The sequence below is a fragment of the Rhinatrema bivittatum genome, chromosome 2 (assembly GCF_901001135.1).
Source record: "Rhinatrema bivittatum chromosome 2, aRhiBiv1.1, whole genome shotgun sequence".
Classification (NCBI taxonomy): domain Eukaryota; kingdom Metazoa; phylum Chordata; class Amphibia; order Gymnophiona; family Rhinatrematidae; genus Rhinatrema; species Rhinatrema bivittatum.
This window is the reverse complement of record NC_042616.1, coordinates 674,667,979-674,692,943: the sequence shown is the minus strand read 5'-3', so window position 1 is coordinate 674,692,943 and position 24,965 is coordinate 674,667,979.

Here is a 24,965-nt window from a genome sequence, read left to right as displayed (position 1 = left end):
TCTAGAAAATTCCACTCCAGTATTACATACATAAAAATGATGGGGAAACTTGACATGAAAATGCATAGAGTAACTCTCCTCAGAAATGTCCCTTTTCTCAGTGGCAGAAAGATTTTACATTAGGTAAAGTATGTGTGCTTTTACACAGTACGTGTACTTTGACCCACACAGGCTGGACAATGATCAGACAGCTGTTTTACATGTCCATATGAAACACACACAATATTGCTGTCATTACATGTCCTATAAGAAAATCATTTTTTTCATGTTCTATTAAAGTTGTTAAGGGACAATTTTTGGTGGGATACAGAGAGTAGACCCTTTGAAGAACAAACTCAATCTGTAAATGTCCCTGCAATAATGATACTCATTTTCCATTGTTAACAGTGAATATTCATTTAATTTACACTATATATCTATAAAAGGGTGTATGTGGTTTGAGTTTTGAAACATTTTAATTGTCCCGTGCATTGTTGTATTCCTTTTTTATATTCTGCTTACAAGAATCACCCATTTCCTTTAAAAAGAAGAATTTGAAGAGAAAATTTTCAATTTTCATTGAGTTTCTATGAAACAGTGCTTTTCTTTGATAGCAAAACCAGAATGCTTGCAGTAGAAAAACATTGCTCTCAAAGAAGATATCTATGGTTTCTCAATGCAGAAAATGTTGTCATACTCTAATGTTAAAGTGCAAATTTATGTTTGCTTTTATCAAACCATTCTGAAATGCATAAGGGAAATGTAATCTTTACATTGACAAGTATCTGCTGCGTGAACTATAAGAAGGTAATATTCTGTTCTACTTCCAGTCATGTGACATTCTTGGAACCAATCAGAAGACTACACATCTGTTCATGATATACTATATATACCTAATATAGCTTTTATCTATATCTCTCTATATAAGGTATATAAAAATGTTTTTCACAAGATTGTCATTTTATTTGCTCAGGGAGTATGAAATTCCTTGCTTCCTAAGAAGGAACTTGCTTCAGTAATTCCTCAAGGGATACAGTTTCAAAACTGTGCATGGTCAGGAACACAGAAATCTAATCAACAAACTATTAACATTTGTTACCACATTCATTTTCAAACTGATGCGCAGGAGGTTCAGCATAACCACAAATCCCATTAGCAAAATATGGAATTTGTGCATGTACCTCAGACATGCTACTTGTGAAATTTTTTAGTCTTGAACAAATTGCTGAAGCATGTACTGCGTAAGACTATTGGAAAAGAGTATGCCTCTTAGTTGCATGAAACTCTACTACAAAAAGATTCATTCATTGTAGACTTAAGCCCTGTAATTAGACTACAAGATGTGAAACAGATTATAAATAAAAGAATGATGCAAAGAGGTTTTTGCTTGACATGTTTACCACATTAACAACATTCTTTTAAAGTAATGTCATCTTCAGCATACTGAAACATCACAGTTTCAAGCCAATAACTTATTACTGTTTATTATGTTGAATTTTGCTATGCCATACTAAGTAAGCACTGCATGCTGTTCATATATAAAGAGATATGTATAGAGTTCTTAGTAATATGCAAGTGTTGTTTTTTTTTTAACGTGCCTTAGCAAAACATACAAAAATCAAATCTCCAGCTGACAGAGGAGACCACTTTGTTTTTATAGCAATATTTATCTATTTGCTTAGAGAATTCTTTCAGATGCTCTCCCCCCCCCTACCTCCAGGGACCAGAATTAATACTCCAGTCACATGTCAAACTATGTCCTCAGCTGAAACATGCACTGGTGTATTCCTTTTCTGGTTTACCTCAAAACTGACATCATATAGTGTCAGAAGAAGAGGCCAATGCAATCTTTAGAACCAAGCAGTCATGAGACTGTACCTGCCACCATAGATATGAGAGGAGGCTCAGCACAAACGCCCAGTGCCCTGATTTAGCATGGAAGCTGCTGCTTAATATTCCGCTTGATCTGCCAAGTTTATAGCCTGGCAAATCTGAATACAAATGTCAATGCAAATGAGGATTCATTATTCTTGCATCGTCTTTGTGTTGAAGCTTAATGTAACTTGGTTCCTGTGGTTGCTCATAGAATGTAGATTGCAAGACAGCAAGGAAAAAATAGGGGAGAGAAAAAAAAAGGACAGAAAAAGAATAGATATGGAAAGAGAAAGAAACACGGCAATGCCTTATATAAGAGAATACAGCATGGAAAAGCACTGAGACAACATATCGTGGTTCTATATATATTTTTTAAAGAAACATTTGTTTAACATGATAATCAGCAGCCAAGGAGTTAACTGTCTCACAGTCAAAACATAACAATCCTCCTTTCACTGATTATACCATATTGTGCTCATTGTAAAGAGAATGCCACATTTATCTGAAATTTTCCACATACTTTCATAATTACAGATCTCGTCGGCTGCCAGACCATGTACATTCAGATCCATAAGAAGATTAGAAATGAATTAAAATACTCTGGCAATTTTCCTTCTTTCATCAGAAACTGCTGCTCAGTATTTCAGAGACAACAAGCAGTTATGAAAACTGCAATTAATAAACTGCACAATAAGAATCACAACAGTTAACATCACAAATTTATTGTTTGCTGTTACTATCACAAGCAAAAGGTTATAATAAAAACCCAACTAAGTTAGAGAGAAGGAGGTGCTACAAAAATATTAGTGCAGATGTACAAAAGTACAGTATTAAGAAGAACCTTTGCTACTTCTAGCCTTTGTTTACATACAAATACCTTCATAGAAAATACAAATGTACTGTAGATTTGACTTATATAGACGCTGTAAAGCTATGCATATGCGATCATCCCAAGGTCGATGCTGTAAGGCGTTTCTTCATCCATAAATAAAACACATTTGCATCCATTCAGTCAAATTAGCTCCATTAAAAAACAGTGGTTATAATTAGCCCCTCTCTCGGGTTCACGGTTAAAATGCTTGTGTGTCTGCCGATTTGATTAAATCCACCATTGTCTTCCAATAGCCAGTGCTAATTCTTCTACGGAAATATCCAGTTGAGGAGTTATTTTATTCTGCATTGCTGTTAGTTGTCTAATTTACGCCAAGTCCCTGCAGTGCTTTCGTTAAGCCATCCTCTTTGTCTTGCTTTGAAGTTTACCAAATCTTACAAGAAATCAATACTTAATTGATTATTCACTTTTCTGCAGCTTCAAACAGCAAGCACAAATAAGATCCTGGAGTAGTCGCCCGATTTCCGAGGCAGGAGGTAGCTTGGTGGCAGGGTTCTGCAAGTATCCAACAGCAGGCACTTCATGAGCTGTGCAGTGTGCCATACGGTGCCAGGCATCCAAGAAAGGAAATGAAGGTACTCTAACGAAGCTGGAAAAGTTCCCATATGAAACAGATCCATCTCAATGCTTTAAACAAAATGCTGAAGCAGTGGAATTTGAATACAAGAGCACCAGTGATCCCCTTGCTTTTGCTTACCCTTTCCTGTGGCACTGAAATGGAGTATCCAAAGTGGCACCGAACTCCGTGAACTCTACGTCGGAATGGGGGGGGGGGGGGGTGAGGGGTAAGGCTGGTGCCGTACCTCTGACATGGAACAAGGATGGCAGACAACGTAACGTTTCCGAAATGTAGGACAAATTCAAGTGAGGGAGAGAGAGGGAAAGCGAGAGACAGATGGCGGATCTGGCTCCAAGCCAAAGTCAGTGAAATGAATTACATTGCTGAATAACTGTGCACCATTGATTCTGCCACTTGTTGCTGCATGGCAAGAAAAGGGGCCCTGGACGCTGGCAGGAGCCTCCTTGTGTGCCACGCATGCCGCAGACAACTTTTCACACATAACTCACAACACTGACAATAATACTCCATTACAGAGGGTGCCTTGTATTGCGCGCGCGTGTGTGTGTGTGTGTTTGGGGGTGGGGGGCGGGCGAGGGGGAATGAGGAAAACAATCACTGCAATCTAGCCATTTTGTGTAATAAGGAATGGAAGACTGGCATTCAGAGACGTGGTTATGTGCCGCATATTAATGCATGCCGAGCAGACATCCTCCCCCTTCAGAAGCGAGGGGCACAGCCATGAAGCCCTCTATAGAGCAGCCAAGAGAGAGCAGGGACTCACAAGGTAACATTTCACTGCCAAACATATAAATGTGGCACCCGCTATTACGCAGAACAACAAGTTGCTGTCTGAGAAGAAGAAAAGCCAGTCCCAGTATTACAATGTTTGGGTGTTTCCGAAAAAAAAAAAAAAAAAGACAGCCAGAGTCATAGCAGATTGTTCAATAAATGCTTCATACCCAGGATGAAGGAAGACATTATGGGATGCCCAGGGGGCTTTGGAAATCAAATACAATGTTTGAGTAGCACAATTTGAGGTACATTATAAAAAAGCAATTTGAATTGCCAATGAGGCGACGCATATCTGCATGCTAATTAGACCTGTGTCAAGATAAGTCTGCAGGCTTCTGTTGATGGCTTGGAATTTGCTTGTAGCGCTGCTGAGAGATTGTTGCCGCATAAATTATCAGCTTTGTTCTACTGATCATTCCCAGCAAACAAACACGAAAGGCAGGATCAAAAGGCGATTCTGAAATTAAAATTATTGATTGATAAAGCCTAGATTTCAGAATCTAATTAGAGATGGCACAAACAAAAAGCTGATGTTATTACAGCCTGTGCCTGCTCTAGCAGCCAGATTGTGCAAGTCCTGTAATTTATCTTTGTTTATGCAGCCAGGGATATTAAAAATATAATTAAAATGGTAAAATGATCTGATCAGAAATAGCCACCTAGTGGCAAGTATATTATTTTAAATGGATTATGAAAGCACTCGCCTGTGTAAATAAAGAGGGGATTTCTATGTTTGTGCGTGACGAACCTAGCATCTCATTGAAAACTCACCCAGCAATTTATCTCCTGCTAATAAGTTGTCTTTTGTGTTTTGCTCCAGTGATAAGTAACATCATTTATAAGTCTCATTTCCGCACTAATAAACACTGTGTTATTACAGGTGGTGTTGGGAGCCTCTTTTGCAGACAATGCAATGTTTTGAGTAAAAAAACAAACAAACAAAACAACTCAGTAATATCACTCTGGGGCATATAAACTTTTCTAAAAGAAAACTTTTCAATTATTTCTTTATCTAGAGAACAGACAAAGAAAAAAGAAAAAGAAACAGAAATATAAATATAAATACATATCCATATCTATAGCTTTGTAACAGACAGCACATAAGAGAGCCATGAATTGTAAAATATATGTAGAATGAATGCGCCTTAATGTGCCTTTTACCCCATTACTTATGAATTTATGCCTATGTGCACTGTTTATTTTCATCGTTAATAAGCAAGAGCTTTTACATCGTGTTTTACCATTTTTTATTTTACTAAGATGCTTGGAAATCTTTAGGCAACACCAAGGGCCCAATTCAGTAAACTTGTGGAAATACAGCTATTAAAATTCCAGCTAATGAAATGCACTTGCTGATTTGCAAATTATTTCTGGTCTTACTTAGCACCTTTTCCAAGGCAGCAAATTGATTATGTATTCAAGTGGAGAGATTGTCTTTAATTGTGCACACAATGCCAAATTGTATTTTAAAAAATGACTTCCCTCATCACATAATTGAAGATGGCAAAACTGCCAGGGCAAGCTTTTCAACACAATACGTTAATGAGCAAAGATATTAAAACCATGATTAGTAAGGCTCTATAAACGTGAAGACTATGTTTCTTGTTACGGTTCAGTAAGGTGTGTGGGAGGGAGGGGACATCAGAGCCTATTCATTTCTATAACTTTGCATTTCCACAGAAGACAACCAGCCTCTGAAGAAATACTCAGTTTAGAGTCCTGTCAGCAGCTGTGGGGTCCTTTCTTAGGTGCACTTAAAATGGCTGATTAAATATTAATATGTGGTTAGAGTTGTGCTATTCCGCAACCTCTGAAACCTTATTAGTAAATCATGATCTGGTGACTGATGCAAGAAATTTCAAGGCGCCAACAGTGTAGATTGCCTGCTGCCCATCAATCCGATGGTTCACTAATTTCTAGTAAATCAAACCCTCAGAATTTTAGTTGTACGGAGATGCATATTTTACAGTGACAGAAAAAACAGACCAATGACCATATATTTTTTTCTAGCATGGCATCAGTGACAGGTAGGCTTCTTTTATTGTAATCAGACACCTATTTCTGTGGAATTCTTTTCTTAACATTCACGGTGTAAGTATTTCTCTGTTCAATTAAAGCACGCTGGCCCGGTCTGGTAGCTAAGATAATAGAGAGATGTAGGTTTATGAAGGATGGGAATCAGTTCTAAAAGGTCCACACCTTTCTTGCAAAACCTTGCTCCCCTACATAGGGGCCGAGTCACTAAGAGGACAATTTTCAAGGCCATTGCCTTGGGTAAATAGCGATTTGCTCACAGAAATTGGTCTGTCTGCAAATTGCCATCCCACAATACTGCTAAAAGTGTGCAGGTTGTGAAATATGTGCATTTTCAGTTGCATTTAGGGGAGGTGTTTCTAGTGGCGTGTTTTGGATTAGATTGATAAATAACACACGCACATTGTATTTTTTATGTCATTCAGGTGTTTTCAAAGGAGTTACACATGTAAATATAACTTACTGTCGTAGCAATTTTTCTAAATCCATTTACTCAAACTAAGTACACTTAATGAGGGAAAACTTATTGATAATTCAATGGCATATACTGCAGCAACTTTCAAAAGCCCACTTATACAACAAAGTGCATTACACATGTAGATCTCAGTTTTAAGCATGAAAATGCTTTTGAAAATCAAGTCCTATGAGTGTGTTATTCCACAAAAAATCCATCCACTCAAAACCAGGTGCAAAAGTCATGATGTACTCTATACCCAGGGCAAGTTTCAAAGACAAAATGTGCATATACTTTCTCTTTAAAAGTTGGTGCAAAGTCTTTGAGCAAAAAATAGTCACAGACTTTGTCCTAAAGTGGACATTCTGAAAATTGCCCATTATTGATTGTGAACCATGCATGATAAACAGCACCCTGGTCAATAAAGCCTTGGCGAGTGGATGATTAACCTTATTGTCTAAGCAAATGCTAATAAGCATCACGAGAATTAAATGAATGCATAATGAGTTCACGCAAATGTTCACTCTATTCACTAAACTATGCGTTAATTAGCAACCACATACTACTGTCTAAAATTTATCACCTAATCTGGACCATAACATACTATAAAAGCTATCTGTTGGCTGGCGGCAGTGGGTTGAGGAAAATGGAAGAGGCTTGGCCTCTGCAGCAAGGAAGGTGAAAACGTAGACCGAGAGGAAGTAGCAAGAGAGATAAACCTGAGAAGGAAGAAAAAGAGAAAAGCAGGAAAAGGAGAGATAGGGAAAAGTGAAAGAGAGAGAGCAGAGAAGAAGGAGGGGAGCAAGACAGAGAGAGAAATCATGGAAGGACAACCAGGCAGCCATGTCTCCAGACATTCAGGCCTATAACTTGCAGCTGGCAAGTGTGCTACCCATCTCCCTCTCAAATATCAGTCCTGGCTGCACACCATGCATTGACTGTTTTTGATATCTTTATTTTGGTAATATAATTTGGAGGTAATTTTAAAAGGCCTTACAAGTGTAAATGTAAATTACTATCGAACCAATTTAAAAAAATAACATTTTTGCATGTAAAGTGCACTTACACGCATATAACCTATGGACAATTCAATGGTATATATTGTAGCAATTTAAAAAATGCCACTTACAAGGATAAATTGCCTTTACACATGTAAAACCCAGTTTTACCAATGTAAATGCTTTTTAAAATTACCTTCCTTACATAAGAACATAAGATTTGCCATATTGGATTAGACCAAAGGTCCATGAAGCCCAGTATCCTGTTTCTAACAGTGGCTAATCCAAAGCACAAGTGTGTGACAGGATCCCAAGAGCTATGCTGTTTATCCCAGGGATAAGAAGTGGATTTCTCCAAATCCACCTTAATGGTTTATGGACGTTCCAGGAACTTGTCCAAATAGTTTCTAAACCTAGCTACACTAACAGCTTCACCACAGCCTCTGGCATTGAATTAGAGTTTAATTATGCACTGAGAAAAAAAATCAATTTCTGCTATTTATTTTAAATGTACTACTTAGTAACTTTATTGCATGTTCTCTAGTTTTTGTATTTTTTTGAAAGAGCAAACAACCAATTTATATATTTATTTGTTTATAAATAATATTTCTAAAAGTATAAATATTTCTAAATAAATATTTCTAAATAAGTATACATATTTCTAAAAATAATATTTCCAACTTCTGCCCCATAGCGAATCTGCTGATGATTGCTAAACTCTTGGAGAAGGTCGTAAACAAACAACTATCTGAATACCTCGAAGAAAATGATATTCTCGCCCCAACACAATTTGGCTTCCGCAAGGCACTAAACACGGAATCTTTACTATCTTCTCTCTCGGACACCATCCTCCTAAACTTGAAAAAAGGACAACCATACCTACTCGCTCTTCTGGATCTATCCACAGCTTTCAACACCGTGAACCACATGATCTTACTACAGCGACTTGCAGACATTGGCATCAAAGGATCTGCTTTCAGCTGGTTCAAATCCTTCCTTGAAAACAGGTTTTACAAGGTGAGGATCAACAATAAAGAATCACACCCAGTCAGATCCAACATGGGGGTCCCCCAAGGATCATCCCTTTCACCCACTCTATTCAACATCTACCTCCTCCCTCTCTGCCATTTACTCACCAACCTCAAGTTAACTCACTTCCTATATGCGGACGACATCCAGATCCTCATCCCGATCACAGAGTCTCTTCACAAAACCTGGTCCCACTGGAATAGCTACCTTCTAGCAATCAACCGACTTCTTACTAGCCTCAACCTCGCCCTCAATACCAACAAGACCGAGATCCTTCTAATAGCTCAGGACAACAACAACAGCATTCTCTTCAACTCCTCAGGTTCTTCCCAACTAGCCAAAACATCAATCAATCATGCACTGCAGGTGAGAGACTTGGGTGTTCTGCTCGATAACCAACTCAACCTAAAAAAATTCGTAAACACCACCACCAAAGAATGCTTTTTCAAATTGCAGGTACTAAGAAAACTAAAACCACTCCTATACCTCCGAGACTTCTGATTGGTGCTACAATCTATCATCTTACCTAAAGTGGATTACTGCAACTCCCTCCTTCTGGGTCTACCCGCCAACACAATTAAACCACTACAGATGGTCCAGAACGCTACTGCCAAGATTCTCACAAACGCCAACAAAAGGGAACACATCACCCCCATCCTGCAGAACCTTCACTGGTTACCAATCAAATTCAGGACTCACTTTAAAGCCCTCATGATGATCCACAAGGCTCTGCATAATATCTCCCCCCTTAATCTAACCTTCCAACTACGGCCGCACATCTCAAACAGACCCATCAGAAGAGCATACAAGGACACGCTATATACCCCTCTGGCTAAAACCTCTTTAAGGACGTGCGTCCTTTCCACAGCTGGTCCTCCCCTTTGGAACTCGCTCCCGCCGGAACTCCGCCAAGAACCCTGCCCTCTGGTCTTCAAAAAGAAATTGAAAACATGGCTCTTCAGCCAGGCCTTCCCAGAGAGATAACTCCTCTCACTAAGGCTACTCTGGTTCACATCAACTATAGACTAGATTCGCGTCCATCAGTTACGCCTTCCTGGCATCCATCAGTCACCCCTCCTTTCCCGTCCTGATGGCATCTTTCCTAAAGATTATTTCGAAGCTCCATTAGGCACAGCCCTTTGTTGCTATGGTTTATTGTTTATTATCATTGATACTGTTATTATTACTTTATTTTTAATATTTTACATTTAGTATTATTATATTGTTATTCTGTAGTTTATTCCTAATGTTCCACATGTTCTTTGTTTTCGCATGTTCATTGTAACTCATGTTTCATTGTATCCACCCTTCGGCGGCAGTTCAGTTTCATGTAAACTGGTGCAATATGTATCCTATACAGGAACATCGGTCTATAAAATTTATAAATAAATAAATAAATAAAAGACCCGCCCAGCACCAGCGGAACAGGAAGCAGTCCCTACCTTTAAAAAGGAGGTGAGGCTTTCCTCTTCCTGCAATCGTCTCGCCGCTCTGCCCCCGCCCATTGGACTGCCTGCCCTCCCGCGCTATCGGCGCTGGTCCACCGGGACCAGGGAGCTGGAGAACCAGGCCACATCCTGCCACATGATGCTCAGCGCCGACTCCAGCCAGAGCCCCCCGCGGCCCGAAGACACGCCCAACGCGCTTAACTACCGCAGCATTGCCTCCTCCCCCCTGTGAAAGGACCACCCCCGGATCTCTGACATTCACCTTCCTCTGCCGCTACAAAAAGGTTTCCATTTTGTCAGGTGTCTCGCGCCTAAAGGAGTGCATCCAAAGGGGCCTGCCCCTTGCTGTACCCCTTTGTGCACCCCTTCGGGTGTACCCACCCTATACGGTATTGTTCTGCCTCACCGCAGCATGGCAAGGCCAACCCACAGTTTCCTCCCACTCACTCTGTGCTGCACGAATTTCCAACCTGCCTGGGTAAATCAGGTATCTGCTCAAGTGAGTTATACTCGGTACACTTGATGCTGTGAGTACTATAACTGCTGACTATCCACTGACACTGCAGTGCCTAACTCTTGATACCGCTGTGATTGCTGATTTCCCAATTGCTGATACTGATATGATCACTGATACTGCTGTGTTAACTTTTGATACTGCTGTGCTTAATTTTGCTAACCACAGTGATTGCCGATTTCCCCTGTCAGCCCACCCCTGCCTTACTACACCTTCTGTCCCTCCTCAGCCTCCACAATGGCCACCAACTCAAGCCTCCCCATTCCGTGCATCCATTACCCAACCGGTAGAATTCATCACCCCACCCTTTTCAGCCCTGTCACCCAACGCAAATCCCTCCTCCCCAACCTCATCTCCCCACTCACTCAGCTTCTAGGACTCACTACCCTACCCATCGTGCTTCTAAATGCACAATCTCTAACTAAGAAAACTGTATTACTGAATGACTTATTAGTCGACTGCAAGCCAGATATTTGCACTTTCACAGAGTCCTAGCTCAAAGATTCAGATATTGTCCTTCTCAACCAGCTTCCCACTGTCACCTATGATATTTTCTCCATCCCAAGACCCAGGAAATGAGGCAGAGGCCTCCTCTTGGCTGTCAAAAAGCACATAAATCTCAAACCTGCAAAAATTGACGCCCCACACAAACTTGAGATAGGGCTGTACAAATCCAAGGAACTCCAGATCTGCTTAGTTTATGCCCCCCCCCGGCACCCTAGAACACAACCCTTCCCCCCTTATCTAATTCATCTCCAACAACATCAATAGTGATGCCCCTGCCATTATCTTAGGGGACTTCAATCTCCAAGTTGATGTCACCCCCCGCTCCTCATCCTGTTAAGCCTTCCTCAACTCACTGGATGCCATTGGCTTTACCCAAATCATCTCCTCCCCCACCCACAAAGCAGGGCACACCTTGGACCTCATCTTCATTAACTCCAGTATCCACTCCTCTAATAAGCCCACCTGTACCCCAGTCCCATGGTTCGACCACTCCATTATCAAATCCTCTCTTACCATAAAGATGCTTGAATCTTGCAGCCATCCCTCCAGCACCTCCATTATCTTTAGAAAATACTGACCCAGTGAGGACCTCATCTCAGCCTTTGCCGGACTTTCGTTGAAACTCGACTGCTCAACCCCCAACACGGCCCTCGACTTGTGGAACAAAGCCACCTTAGACATCGCAAACAAACTGTGCCCCATCACCAGACATGAATTGAAACCGTCTGCAAGAAAACAAAACCCATGGTACTCCTCAGAATTAAGACAAATGAAAAATGAACTCAGGCAAAAGGAACGTACCTGGCGTAAAGACCTCACCTCTCAAAAAGCATCCATTTTCAAATCCTCCCTCATCTTTACAGACTGGCCACCCAGAAAGCTAAATGTGATTTCTATGCCTTAAGAATACATGACTACAAATACAACCCTAAATCCCTCTTCACCTATGTGTCCACCCTTACCAAGCATATACCTCCCCCCATTCCTGACAGTGAAGCCAGTAACAAATGTGAAGAACTGGCGCGCTACTTTCATAATAAAATTGCAAATATCCTCCTCAGATTTCCCACTAACCCCCATTTGCTCCCTATAACCACAGGCACTACCTCAACAGCCGCCTCCCTCAAAGCCCTTGAACTCATCTCGTCCACAGAAATTGCATCAATCCTTAAAAAGATTAAACCTGCAACACACATTTCAGATACCATCCCAACCAAAGCCCTCCTCACCATACCTGACACCGTCTCTAAATCCATTGCTGACATCATCAATTGCTCCCTCTCCTCAGGCATCATCCCCGATTCTCTCAAGCACGCTGTGGTTAAACCACTGCTCAAAAAAACCTCACTAGACCCTAAGGACCCCGCAAACTTTTGCCCCATTTCCAATCTCCCATTTATCTCAAAAGTCATGGAAAAGGTTGTCAACTTGCAGTTAACAGACTTCCTTGAATCCAACAATCGACTGCACTCCTCTCAATTTGGCTTCCGCAAATATCTCAATACGGAGACCCTCCTTCTCTCCTTAACCGACCACCTCATTAAGGGAATGGACCAAGGTCACAGCTACTTCCTTTCCCTGCTGGACATTTCGGCGGCCTTCGACACAATAAATCACAATCACCTCCTCTCCTGCCTATCCGACATTGGCCTTTCAGGCTCGGCCCTCAAGTGGTTCTCCTCCTATCTTGACAACAAGCAATTCACTGTGAAGATAGGCAATGCTGAGTCCTCTCACTATGCTCTCTCCTAGGGAGTCCCCCAGGGCTCCTCCCTTTCCTCGACCCTCTAATATCTACCTCACCCCCCTTTGGCAACTCCTATCGGAACTCAACCTCAAATTCTTTCTTTATGCTGATGACGTGCAAATCATCATACCTATTCAGGGTATTAGAAAAGATAAAGAAACGCTCTTGAATTCTGGGGAAGTTGCCTTGCAGCCATCAATACTTTACTCACCAACCTCCATCTAGCTTTAAACATTTCCAAAACAGAACGGCTCATCATTTCCCAACATCTACCTATTAAACCCTCACTCGCAAATGACCCCGCCTACAAGACCCTTCACATGCAGCACTGTGCTAGAAACCTGGGGGGTTCGGATTGACCAGCAATTGAACCTCAAAAAACACATCAATGCTATCCTTAAAGAAGGATTCTACAAACTAAATATCATGAAAAAAACTGAAACCGCTATTTCATGCCAGTGATTTCCGCACTGTCATCCAGGCCACACTAGCGTCCAAAATGGATTACTGCAATTCCCTCTTCCTAGGCTTACCCTACTCCTCCATAAAACCCCTCCAAATGCTGCAGAATGCAGTAGCCAGAACTATTTCCAACGCACATAAATATGATCACATCTCCCCGACCCTCAAGGACCTGCACTCGCTCTCCATCCCATCTCGTATCCTCTATAAAACCCTTACCACTATTCACAAAGCCATATATACACACAACTCCAATTGGCTCGACGAGCCGTTCCACCTCACATGCCCTAATCGACCTACTAGGACCTCTAACAAAGGGACTCTCCATGTGCCCTCATTAAAGAAAGTACACCTTACATCCACGAGGGATCGGGCGCTCTCCATTGCTGGCCCCATGCATTGGAACTCACTTCCGACCTACCTCAGGCTAGAACCATGCATTATAAAATTCAGATCCCAACTAAAGACACCCTGTCGCGCCAGTGACGTCATTCCAACGCGACCGCGCCAAATTTAAAAACGCCGGCTCGATCTCAGTCGCCCTCTTTGCCGCAGACTGCAACGTGGAGAGCAGGTCCCCGGAGCAGATAGGTACTGGGAGAGAGGCCCGCGCAGCCGGCGCTTGAGCCCATCGGGGTAAGGCCTTTGAATCTCGCCCTACCTCCGTGGGCCCCCGCCCCGGCCACGGGGAAGTTCCACACTTACCTCCTCCTGCTTGAAATTGCGCCGATCCGGCTGATTCTCCGCTCTCCGCCCACCGCCGCAGGAAGCCACAAGACAGGCCCTCCTATTTCCAATCTTCATCAACCAATCCAGGAGAAGCACGCGAGGTATTTAATCACGGACATCCGAGGCGCCGCGCGCCGAGCGTCGCGCGCCGAAGCCCCTTTGTCGCGCTCCTTCGTGCAGCCCCTGAGAGTCCCTGAGCCCTTAACCACCCATTTCTCCCTCCTACCTCTCCTCACTACCGGAAGCCAGCCGGACTCTTACTAAAACCCACCAAGCCCTCTAGCGTGCCAGAACAGGACCGTCTACACCACCCAAGTCAACCATCTAACACTCAAGCACCCCATCTGAAACGTCCAATGCATGACGACACAGCCAGAGACAAACGACTGCCCAGGTGACATACCCTGACAACGCACAGGAATACAGCACCCACTCAACCACTCCAGACAAAGACAATCAACCTCACAACTGAAGCCACACTCAAACAATTCTACAGGACTCCAGCATCAAATCAACAACTACTCCACAACTCAACAAATCCATTCAACAACTGCAATCAATCGAATCAAACATCCTATATAACACATACAATTTAAAAGGATCCAGCCTCCAAAATGCATCCAACATTCTCAATCCCAATCATACATCACTACTTCCCACAGAAAAGAAATCTGACTAGACAAGCAAACCTCCACAACCTAAAATCACTCACACCAATACTAATAGCACCAATAACACAACTACTAGGCCTCTCCCTATTCACCCTATCGCTCTTCAATGCGCAATCTATAACGAAAAAGTCGCTAATTCTCAATGACTACCTCACCGACACCAAGCCTGACATTTGCGCAATAACAGAAACATGGCTGAAACCATCAGATACGGCAATCTTAAACCAATTACCGACGCTAACCTACGATATCTTTTCCCTTCCTAGACTGAAAAAAAGGGGAGGAGGAATCCTTCTTGCTAGAAAAAAAGACCTCAAATTCTCTCAACATCCGATCCACTCCAATAATAAACTGGAGATAGGCTTCTTCACATCTCACCAACTCCAAATACTTCTAGTCTACGCCCCCCCGGGACTCTTAGAATCTGACGTCTCATCCATCATCGAAATAACAACAACACTCCTCAACCTGGACACCCCAGCAATAATACTCGGAGATTTTAATCTCCACATGGACAACCCTACTCTCTCACCTAGCTGCCAAACTCTTTTACTAGCACTCTCAGCGATGGGCTTCTCCCAAATAGTCAATAACCCGACACACAAAGCAGGCCACACACTAGACCTGATCTTTATCAACAAAGGCATAAAATCGACTTCTCCAATAAAAAATCTGAAGGTACCCTGGTCTGATCACTCCCTCATTTCTACATCATTCTCACTGGAAAAATCTACCACCAGTCACACACCTTCTCCATCCTTTACCTACAGGAAACCCTGCAATCCAGAAGACCTTACCATTCAACTAACCAAACACCTTCACGATATAACTCTCACTGATCCTAATATTGCTTTACACTCCTGGAATACGATCACGGAATCAATAGCCAATAAGCTCTGCCCACTTACAACAAAAAAATCTCACCCAGATGCCTCCAAAAAACAACCATGGTTCTCAAACGATCTTAGAAGGATTAAACAAATACTAAGACAAAAGGAATCTAACTGGCGGAAAACTCCAAATCCCAGCACACTCTCAGACTACAAACGCACGCTACAACAATACAAGGCCTACACCTCCAAAGCTAAAAGAGACTTTTTCGCCGCCAGAATTCACAACTTAGTCTTTGACGCGAAAGCTTTATTCAACTACGTTTCCACCCTCACCCAAGTACCCTCACCAGAATGCCCTAGTAATCAAGCTCAAGCCAAAGCAGATGAACTCGCTCTCTTCTTTCAAGACAAAATCAAGAATCTGCTTACCCAACTTCCTTCCAATATCACTCCCCTAACTCAAGCGCTAATGCCACACATCAAAAACACCCACCTAGAAATGTTTGAACCTACCTCCTCCTCTGAAATCCAAACCATCCTTAGAAAAATGAAACCATCTTCACACCCAGCGGACCATATACCAACAAAACTTCTCCTCACAATACCAGAAACCATCTCCAAAACATTGGCTGACATAATTAACTGTTCGCTCTCACAAGGTTCCTTCCCAGAAGACCTCAAACAAGCCTCACTCAAACCACTTTTAAAAAAACCCAACCTGGACCTAAAAGACCCCAACAATTACCGCCCAATAGCTAATCTACCTATCATAGCCAAGATTATGGAAAAGCTTGTTAACTCCCAACTATCGGACTTCATTGAAGATAACAAACTGCTTTCCGCCTCACAACATGGATTCCGCAAAAATCGCGGCACAGAATCCCTTCTTACATCCCTATCAGACCTCCTCATCCTAGGTACAGACAAAGGACAATCATTTCTGCTGGTCCTTCTAGACCTTTCAGCAGCTTTCGATACCGTAAACCACGCGATCCTCATTAAACAGTTAGCTGCTATAGGAATCTCTGGCTTAGCGCTCTCCTGGTTCAAATCATTTCTAACCAACAGAGGCTACAAGGTAAAAATACAGAACAAAGAATCAGCACGCCACGATTCGACCGTCGGAGTCCCACAAGGTTCCTCCTTATCCCCTACACTATTTAATATTTACCTCCTCCCACTATGCCAACTCCTCACCAACCTCAACTTAATACACTTTCTCTATGCGGACGACATCCAGATCCTGATCCCTATCAAAGAATCATACTCAAAAACCCTCGAATTCTGGGAATCCTGCCACCTAGAAATTAAAAGCCTCCTCAACAGCCTTAATCTGGTACTAAACTCATCTAAAACTGAAGTCCTACTCATAACACCCGATAACAAACCCACAGCCTGTCTTCCAACCAACCTTCAAACCACTCATGTAAGGGATCTAGGTGTCCTAATCGACAATAAATTGAACTTCAAAGCCCACATCAACAAAACAACCAAAGACTGCTTCTATAAACTGCAAGTCTTAAAAAGGATAAGACCACTCTTCCACGCCAAAGATTTCAGAACCATTCTCCAAGCCCTCATCTTCTCCAAATTAGACTACTGCAACGCAACTCTTCTTGGCCTCCCCTCCTCATATACAAAACCACTCCAAATGGTCCAAAACGCAGCAGCACGTTTACTAACAAACACCAGAAAAAGAGACCACATCTCTCCAGTCCTTCAAGCCCTCCACTGGTTACCAATCCACTTCAGAGTAATTTACAAATCCATCACATTATTATACAAAATCATTCACCAACACACCACAATCGACCTACAAATTCCTCCCCGTGTTCACGAATCAACAAGACCGACTAGGGAAGCCTACACAGGATGCCTCCTTGTTCCACCCGTAAAAACTACTAATCACAGAACCTTGAGAGACCGAGCCCTTTCAACAGCAGGCCCTCCGCTATGGAACTCTATCCCACCAGATCTAAGAAACGAACCGTGCCTCTTAACGTTTAGGAAAAGACTTAAGACATGGCTTTTCAGGCAAGCCTTCCCGAACTCCACCTAACAAGATCCATCAATGACTCCTATGCTAAGTAGCTGTATATAATGGACTCCATATTTATTTTGTTCTCTTGTATTTATAGAGAACTCCTTATTTACATTGTACACTTGTATATAATTATCCTCCTCTATCTCTTTTATTTCTTATAATCCCAGTTCATTATCCCTTGTTAATTGTAACTGCTTCTCTTCTCCACGTTTAATTATGTTTTTGGTTATATTTCTGCACCCCTGTTTTCTGTAAACCGACATGATGAGAACGAGTTCTTGAATGCCGGTATAAAAAAACCTTAAATAAATAATAAATAAATAATAAAGACCTGGCTCTTCAAACAAGCTTTCCCCCAAAACCCTTAACAGCCCCTCCTCAGTTACTCCCCCTATGCATTATAATGTCATAATTTTTGAATTGCCATTGCACTTGTTCTCAAGGTTTCCCAAGTTCGCCTGTTGTTTTTTTGCTCCTGCGCCTTCCTCTCTTTCCTATTGGTTTGATTGTATCCCCTCCCCTCTCCCTTGTTTTTTGTAATTTTCCGCTCTTTAGTTCAATGTAAACCAATATGATGTCTTTACTAATATTGGTATAGAAGACTCTTTAAATAAATAAATAAATAAATAAATAAATAAATTTAATTCACAATTTAACATTAGACAAATGCGACCTCACAAATCATAAATTAAAACAACAATCATTAAAATGTTTAAAGCAACAATAAATATAAAACATAAAATACTGTCCTGTACATAATTTCTGTACTCAGGGCCAGGGCAACAAGAACACTTCGACTCAGCAAGAGGTTTAAAATTTAGTTTATTTGGCTTTTTAAAGAAGAGTCAAAGACAAGTGTTCCTGGGAGATGCTATATGCCCTCTATCTGTAATAACTAGCATCTCAATGAATATATGACATGCCCTGACTTTTATAATCAAAATACAGCACTACCGAAGTTTCCAGAATCATGTAACTGCCCACAACCTCATTTACAAAAACACATGATGCTGTTGTCATGACAATCTATCATGTATAGAAAATGCTTGTGAGGACATCCTCCATTCATTTGTAAAAATCATACTCTTTACTTGCCTTCCCTGAAACCACCCTTCCACCATAAAAGTTCTTTTATCAATCTGGCTTTGATGCACTTTGTTCCTCCTGATATCCTGTTGTTCTTCTTTGTTGTGTAAACAGATAGCAAGTCTGTGGTTTGAATAGGAGATAGGCCTGAATTCCGTTTGTTAGCACCAGGATTTAATTAAAACTGTAACCTCAAAGGATCTTCTTTTCATCTGGTTTCTGTCCGTTGAGATATGCATTTGTAAGACAAAAGCTTGCATCCTGGTTTCATGCAAACCCAGCTTCATTGTATTATGAAGTAAATGTTGCCATTGAATAGGCCTCTTCCTGTTGGTGCCAGTAGGTCTATCTCAGGGACATTCTGCAAGTCATGCTCAGAAAGGCACTCAGAGTTAATTCACCTCTGACAGGCCACAGTACAGCAGAGGCGTCTGGGTATTTTTCCTTCCTAATATTGTGTATCTGATCAATCATATTCTTCAGTCCCAACAGGTTCTCACTAACTTATTGAGAGATCTAAAGGCCTGCTTAAGACTTAACAATAGAATATGTGCACTGAAAGCCTGCTCAGACAGGAATGTCTTTAACATCTTTCTAAAGGCTGTTAAAACTATTTCACTTTTTACTTATTGTGGAAGAACATTCCAGAGAGTTGGTCCCTATATGTAGAAAAAGCGATCTCTTAATTTGTCTAAGCGACCAAGCTTGAACAAAGAGAAGACTAAGATGATTTGTGATGCTACGTGCAGACTTCACACTGGACAAAAAAAGTTTCAAAGCTGCATTCATGCTATATGGGGCAATGCCTCTGATTCCTTTATAGACTAAGATAAGTATCTTGAATTTTACTCTCTAGATAATGGGTAATCAATGATGGTTTAATGGGTAGGGTGTTATGTGCTGGTAGAGAGGAATTTTGGCAATGATTCTGATAGCAGAATTCTGAATATGTTGAGGTGCTCACATAGTATTTTGTGGGAGCCCTAAATAAAGAAAGTTACAGTAGTCAACTGCAGACCTCACAAAGGAATGAGTTATGGTTTTCAAATCTCTATCATTCAAAAAGGGTTGTATTCTCCTCAACATTTGGAGTCTGAAATATGAATTTTGAACTACTTTTTAAATCTGCGGACAAAGACTTAATCTGGTATCCACAATAATTCCTAGATTTCTCACTTCTTCTGAAATATTAACCAAGTTTCCCTCCACATTCAAAGTTTTAGGAATGTCATTAGAAAGGAACCTAGCTAAATACAGAATTTACATTTTGGACATATTTAGATCAATTTGTTTTTTGCCAACCAGAGGTTAAAGTGTTTGAGACAAGAGGATCCTCTAATAGGGACAAAAAATTGTATGTCATCTGTAAAATTCTATATTCTACATCAAGCTCTGCAAAAATATGACCACCTGGGGCAAGTCAGATGTTAAATAACACCACTGACAGGGCAGATCCCTGCGGAACACCAGTTTTTAATCTGAAAGGGGCAGATTGAACACCTGACATGACTACTTTATAGCTACAATTATTCAGGAAGGATATAAACCACTGCAAAACTAAATCTCCATTTCCAATTTCCATAAATCAGCAAAAAACATTTTCCATGGTCAATGGTATCAAAACCTGTGGACAAATCTAATAATACTAGAAAGAACTCCATACCAAAATCAAACCCCTGTCTGAAAATATCAAAAAGAGATAATAGAAGAGTCTCGGGGCTACAGTCTGCCCTGAAACCATATTACCAGGGATCTAAATTTTTGTCCAAAATATCTTGTAATTGTTCTAGAACAATCTTCTTAAGAATTTTGGTAATGAAAGGTAACTTTAAAATGGGTTAAAATTTGCATTTAACCATTCTATTCCACTCATTATTTTATAGACCACTATCATAGCTCCCCCTCAGCCGTCTCTTCTCCAGGCTAAAGAACCTAACCTCTTTAGTCTTTCCTCAAAGGGGAATTGTTCCAAACCTTTCATCATTTTGGTTGCTCTTCTCTTTATCTTTTCTAATTATGCTATATCTGTTTTGAGATAGTGAGCAGAATTGCACACAATATTCAAGATGCGGTTACACAATGGAGAGATACAGAGGCATTATGATATTCGCTGTTTTATTCTCCATTCCCTTCCTAATAATTCCTATTTGCTTTCTTGGCTGGCACTGCACACATTGAGCAGAGGATTTCAACATATTATCCACGCTAACACCTAATCCTTTTCCTGAGTGGTGAATTGCACTGCATAGCTATAATTTAGATTGCTTTTCCTTAAATGCAACACTTTTCAATTGTCCACATTAAACATCATCTGCCACTTTCATGTCCAGTCTTCCAGTCTTGAAATGTCCTCTTGCAATTTCTCACAATCCTCTTGTGACTTAACATCTTTGAATAATTTTGTGTCATCTGCAAATTTGATCACCTCGTTTGTTGCTCCCATTTCCATAACATTTATAAATATTTAAAAAGCAGTGGAGTACCAGAACAGATGGCAAAAATACATCTTAAGAATCCAATCTCTATCAGATTATAATAAAAAGGAAACAATTAAAAGTAGCCGACGTAACTAGAATTTCTTCAGATGTTTCCAAAATTGCAGTAAGATTCAAACTATCAGGCTTTAAGGGTGAAAGAGTGAGCATGTTTTTGAATCTAAAGAACCTTTCATAAAGGGAGGCATATTGATATTACTGGAAAAGCTTGCTCAGGAATTTTGAGTACATCCGTTAGATTTCTCTTCCACATATTCTTTGGTGAAACTAATGGAGCCTTAGGAAAGTTTCTACAGCGAAGATACCGCCCTCGTAGTTGATTTTCCATGGACTCAATTTTATTTGATAGCAACAAATTTTCTGTGCGCAGAGCCTGCTGTAAAGCAGATGAGCTTTCCAGTTGACTTTTGAAAATTTCGCACAATTCCTTATTCTGTCCTAGGCTCTTTTTCCGCTTGTTTCAAATCAAATGTATTAATAGTATACACAAGTGGTGAAAAATGAGCAAAATATGTTGGTTTAACATTTGAATTGCTTCCCATACAAATTCTATGGTAAACTGCTTAGGTCTTACCAACTCCAAAAATTTAATCTGAAGGGCTCAGCCAGGACACCTCCAAGCTGCCATGGGGTAACACTTCCAGCAACCTCCCTTGAAACGCTGAGAGTCTCCAATGGCTGTGAAGCAGACTGAGCAGGCACCTCGGGCTCAGAATGAGGCTCATGAATAGCAATCACTTCTGCAAATTCAGTACCTCGTCGGGGTTCCTGCAACCTTGCCTGAGCAGGATTAACAGGATCTGCTCCGGTGGCAAAGAGATAATCAGCTCAGGGAGGTGTTCAAGTTCATCTTCCTCCCAATAAAACAACTCGCTCGGAGCTGCAGCTCCCCAATGCACATGTGAATCCATGCGTTCAAACAGAAGGCAAAACGAGGGAGCCGCTGAAGCCTCGTGCTCCCGGGCCCTCCATTTGCAGGCGAAGTGAGGCATTTCAGAGGTAACGGAGCAAAGGCAAAGTGGAGCACACGGACACCAAGCTACTGCACCCTCTTGGATCCCCTATCCATAAGAATTCTACAGTACATTTTGTTTCTTGCAGAACTTTTATTCTGTTTGACTCAATGCCCTTTTTAATATATAGTGCCACCCTTCCACCAATTTGATCCATCCTATTATTGTGATATACTTGTACCCTGGTTTCACAGTGACTCATTGGTTTTCCTCCTTACACCAGGTCTCTGAGATGGCAATTATATCTACCTCTTCATTCAAGGCTATATATTCTAACACTTTCATCTTATTTTTTTTAGACTTCTAACATTTGAAGGCAGACCTTTCAAAATATGTTTGTTTGTTTTTTTATTAACAACCTGCTTATCAGCTGAGAAGGATATAAGGGAATCTTTCAACTCCGTCTGCTCATTACTTAACAGCACCTGGGCCACATTTGCATTTATTGCAAACCTCTCTATCGGGAAGCCCTAACTTCTCTGTTGTGATAATATGCTTCAGAGATACATCCTTCCTGAGTGACAGAAGGCTTTCCCCCCATCATCTCATTTGAAAGCTGCTCTCTCTCCTTTTTAAAGGTTAGTGCCAGCAGCCTGGTTCCACTCTGGTTAAGGTGGAGCCCATCCAGTCGGAAAAGGAGCCCCCCTCCTTAAATCGTTGCCCAGTTCCTAACAAATCTACAGCCCTCTTCCCTGCACCATCATCTCATCCAATCATTGAGACTCTGGAGCTCTGCCTGCTTCTGGGGTCCAGTGTGTGGAGGTTCTGTAGACGTCCAGGCAGAAAAAAATCACTGCAAGGTGGAGATGGCAGGACTTATAGGTCTTGTAAAAGCATATCCTTTCAGTTTTTGCTGCTGGTCTCACTACACTTATCTAAAAAGTAGTAAACCACATGTTATGACATCTGGAAAATCAATGTAATAGGAGCTAGTTTCCCTAAAAATGAGGCATATACATCAAGAGTACTTGTGTAAGAAAGTAAAGTAGCAATTTAATGTATGATTCATTCAGAATTCCACACAGAATCTCAAAGAAAAAGTAAAAGAGGGAACAAAGAAAGCAATATGCGACTTACTATTTAGCTCTCCAAGGAGGGAGATCCAGTACAGAAATGTATGGAAGTATGAAGGTCAATTTTCAGCCTCTCAGTAGTGCTTGCAGGCCCGCAAGCCATATTTCAAAGGGAAACTCCCTTTGAAAATCTGCAATGACCCAGTGGTGCAGAGATACTTTACCCTACGTACTTTGTAGGTGCAAAGTACGTGGGGTAAAGCAATATAAACAGGTATGGGGATTTCAAAATGAAATTGACAAGCTTACGTTGTCTAGCCAGCCTTATCCTTATTCCAAGTAATCGGGGGGGGGGGGGGGGGGGGGGGGAAGAGATTTTCAAAGGGAGATTTCCATGGTAAACACTAATTTTCTGGCAGAAATCCCTTTTAAAATTTGCCCCCTACATTAATAACAATCACTCAAAGGAAAAATAAAGCTAAAAAATAACTGCCAGGAGCATCAAAAGCTACTTTATTAATATCAAGCATTACAATAACTTTAGTTACAGTTACCCTTTCTCACGTACGGAGTGAGTGGAAGGAGCTAAGATGACGGTGTGAGAAGGTGCAGGTGAGGAGCATTCTCCTTTGAGTTTATTTCCCCTGAAATGCTGGCAGGAGATTGATCGCTCTCTCACTCACCTTCCTGGTATTAACAAGGACTCGTGTCCTGTTGCTGTTGCAAGCAGAGGAGCGCTGGACCAGCTGGGAGAAGAGGAATCTCTGAGTCCTGATCAGCAGCTTCCACCACTGGAGAGGCACGTGACCAGCCTTGGGGAGGATCAGACACTGTCAGCTGAAGTCAGTGTTGGCTACTCTAGACGGAGAGATGTTCCTACAGTTAACAGTCCCAGTAGTTGCAGAGGAAGAGGATGTATGGTCATGTGGATCCGGAGTGCTGACCATGCCAAATGAGGGATCTGAGAGGAGTATCATTTTTGGGGGAGTAGGAATATCAGGACTCTGAGGTAAGACAAAAGGGACAAAACCCTTTTATTTTTTCTACAACTCCCAGTAAACCCCCTGCTCCCCTAATCAAGCCTCTGGTGGATTCCCTATGGGGAGTTTTGGTGAGGCCCAATGCCTTTGTTAATAAATGTTCTTCAGACATAAATTTACTATCTTAAAATGTGGAAGTTTTGGTTCATAACCAGCAGATCACTGCTCGGGAAGTCCTGGGAAGGACTGAGACACTAGAGAAGGATGTTAAGGAGATCAAGATAAGGATATATTGCAACCAAAAATAAAATTCATGGAAAATCACAATAGGTGTTTAAATTTCTACCTGTTAAATTCCCAAAGGTACTTGGGAAGGCACCATGGGAGCTTTTCAAGAAATATTTGATAGAAATTCTTCACATTCCTGATGTGGCCATCCTGCCTATAAATAACATGTGTTTTATATCAGCTGAGAGGCAGACTGAGAAGGATATCAGGGATATACCTACACTGAAAATATTTTTAGATGATAATGACTCTGAGTGAATATGTGAAGTCACTGTGAAACTGTAGGACATAATAACTCAGTCTGACAGACTAAAGATTAACAAGTCACTGGGACCAGATGATATTAACCCAAGAGTTCTGAAGGAGCTAAAAAAGAAAACTGTAAACCTGTTTCTGGTGATTTGTAAACTATCATTTAAAACAGCCATGGTACCAGAAGACTGGAGGATGGCCAGTGTGACACCAAGTTTTTAAAAGGGTTTCAGGGTAATCCAAGAAACTGTAGACCAATGAGTTAGAC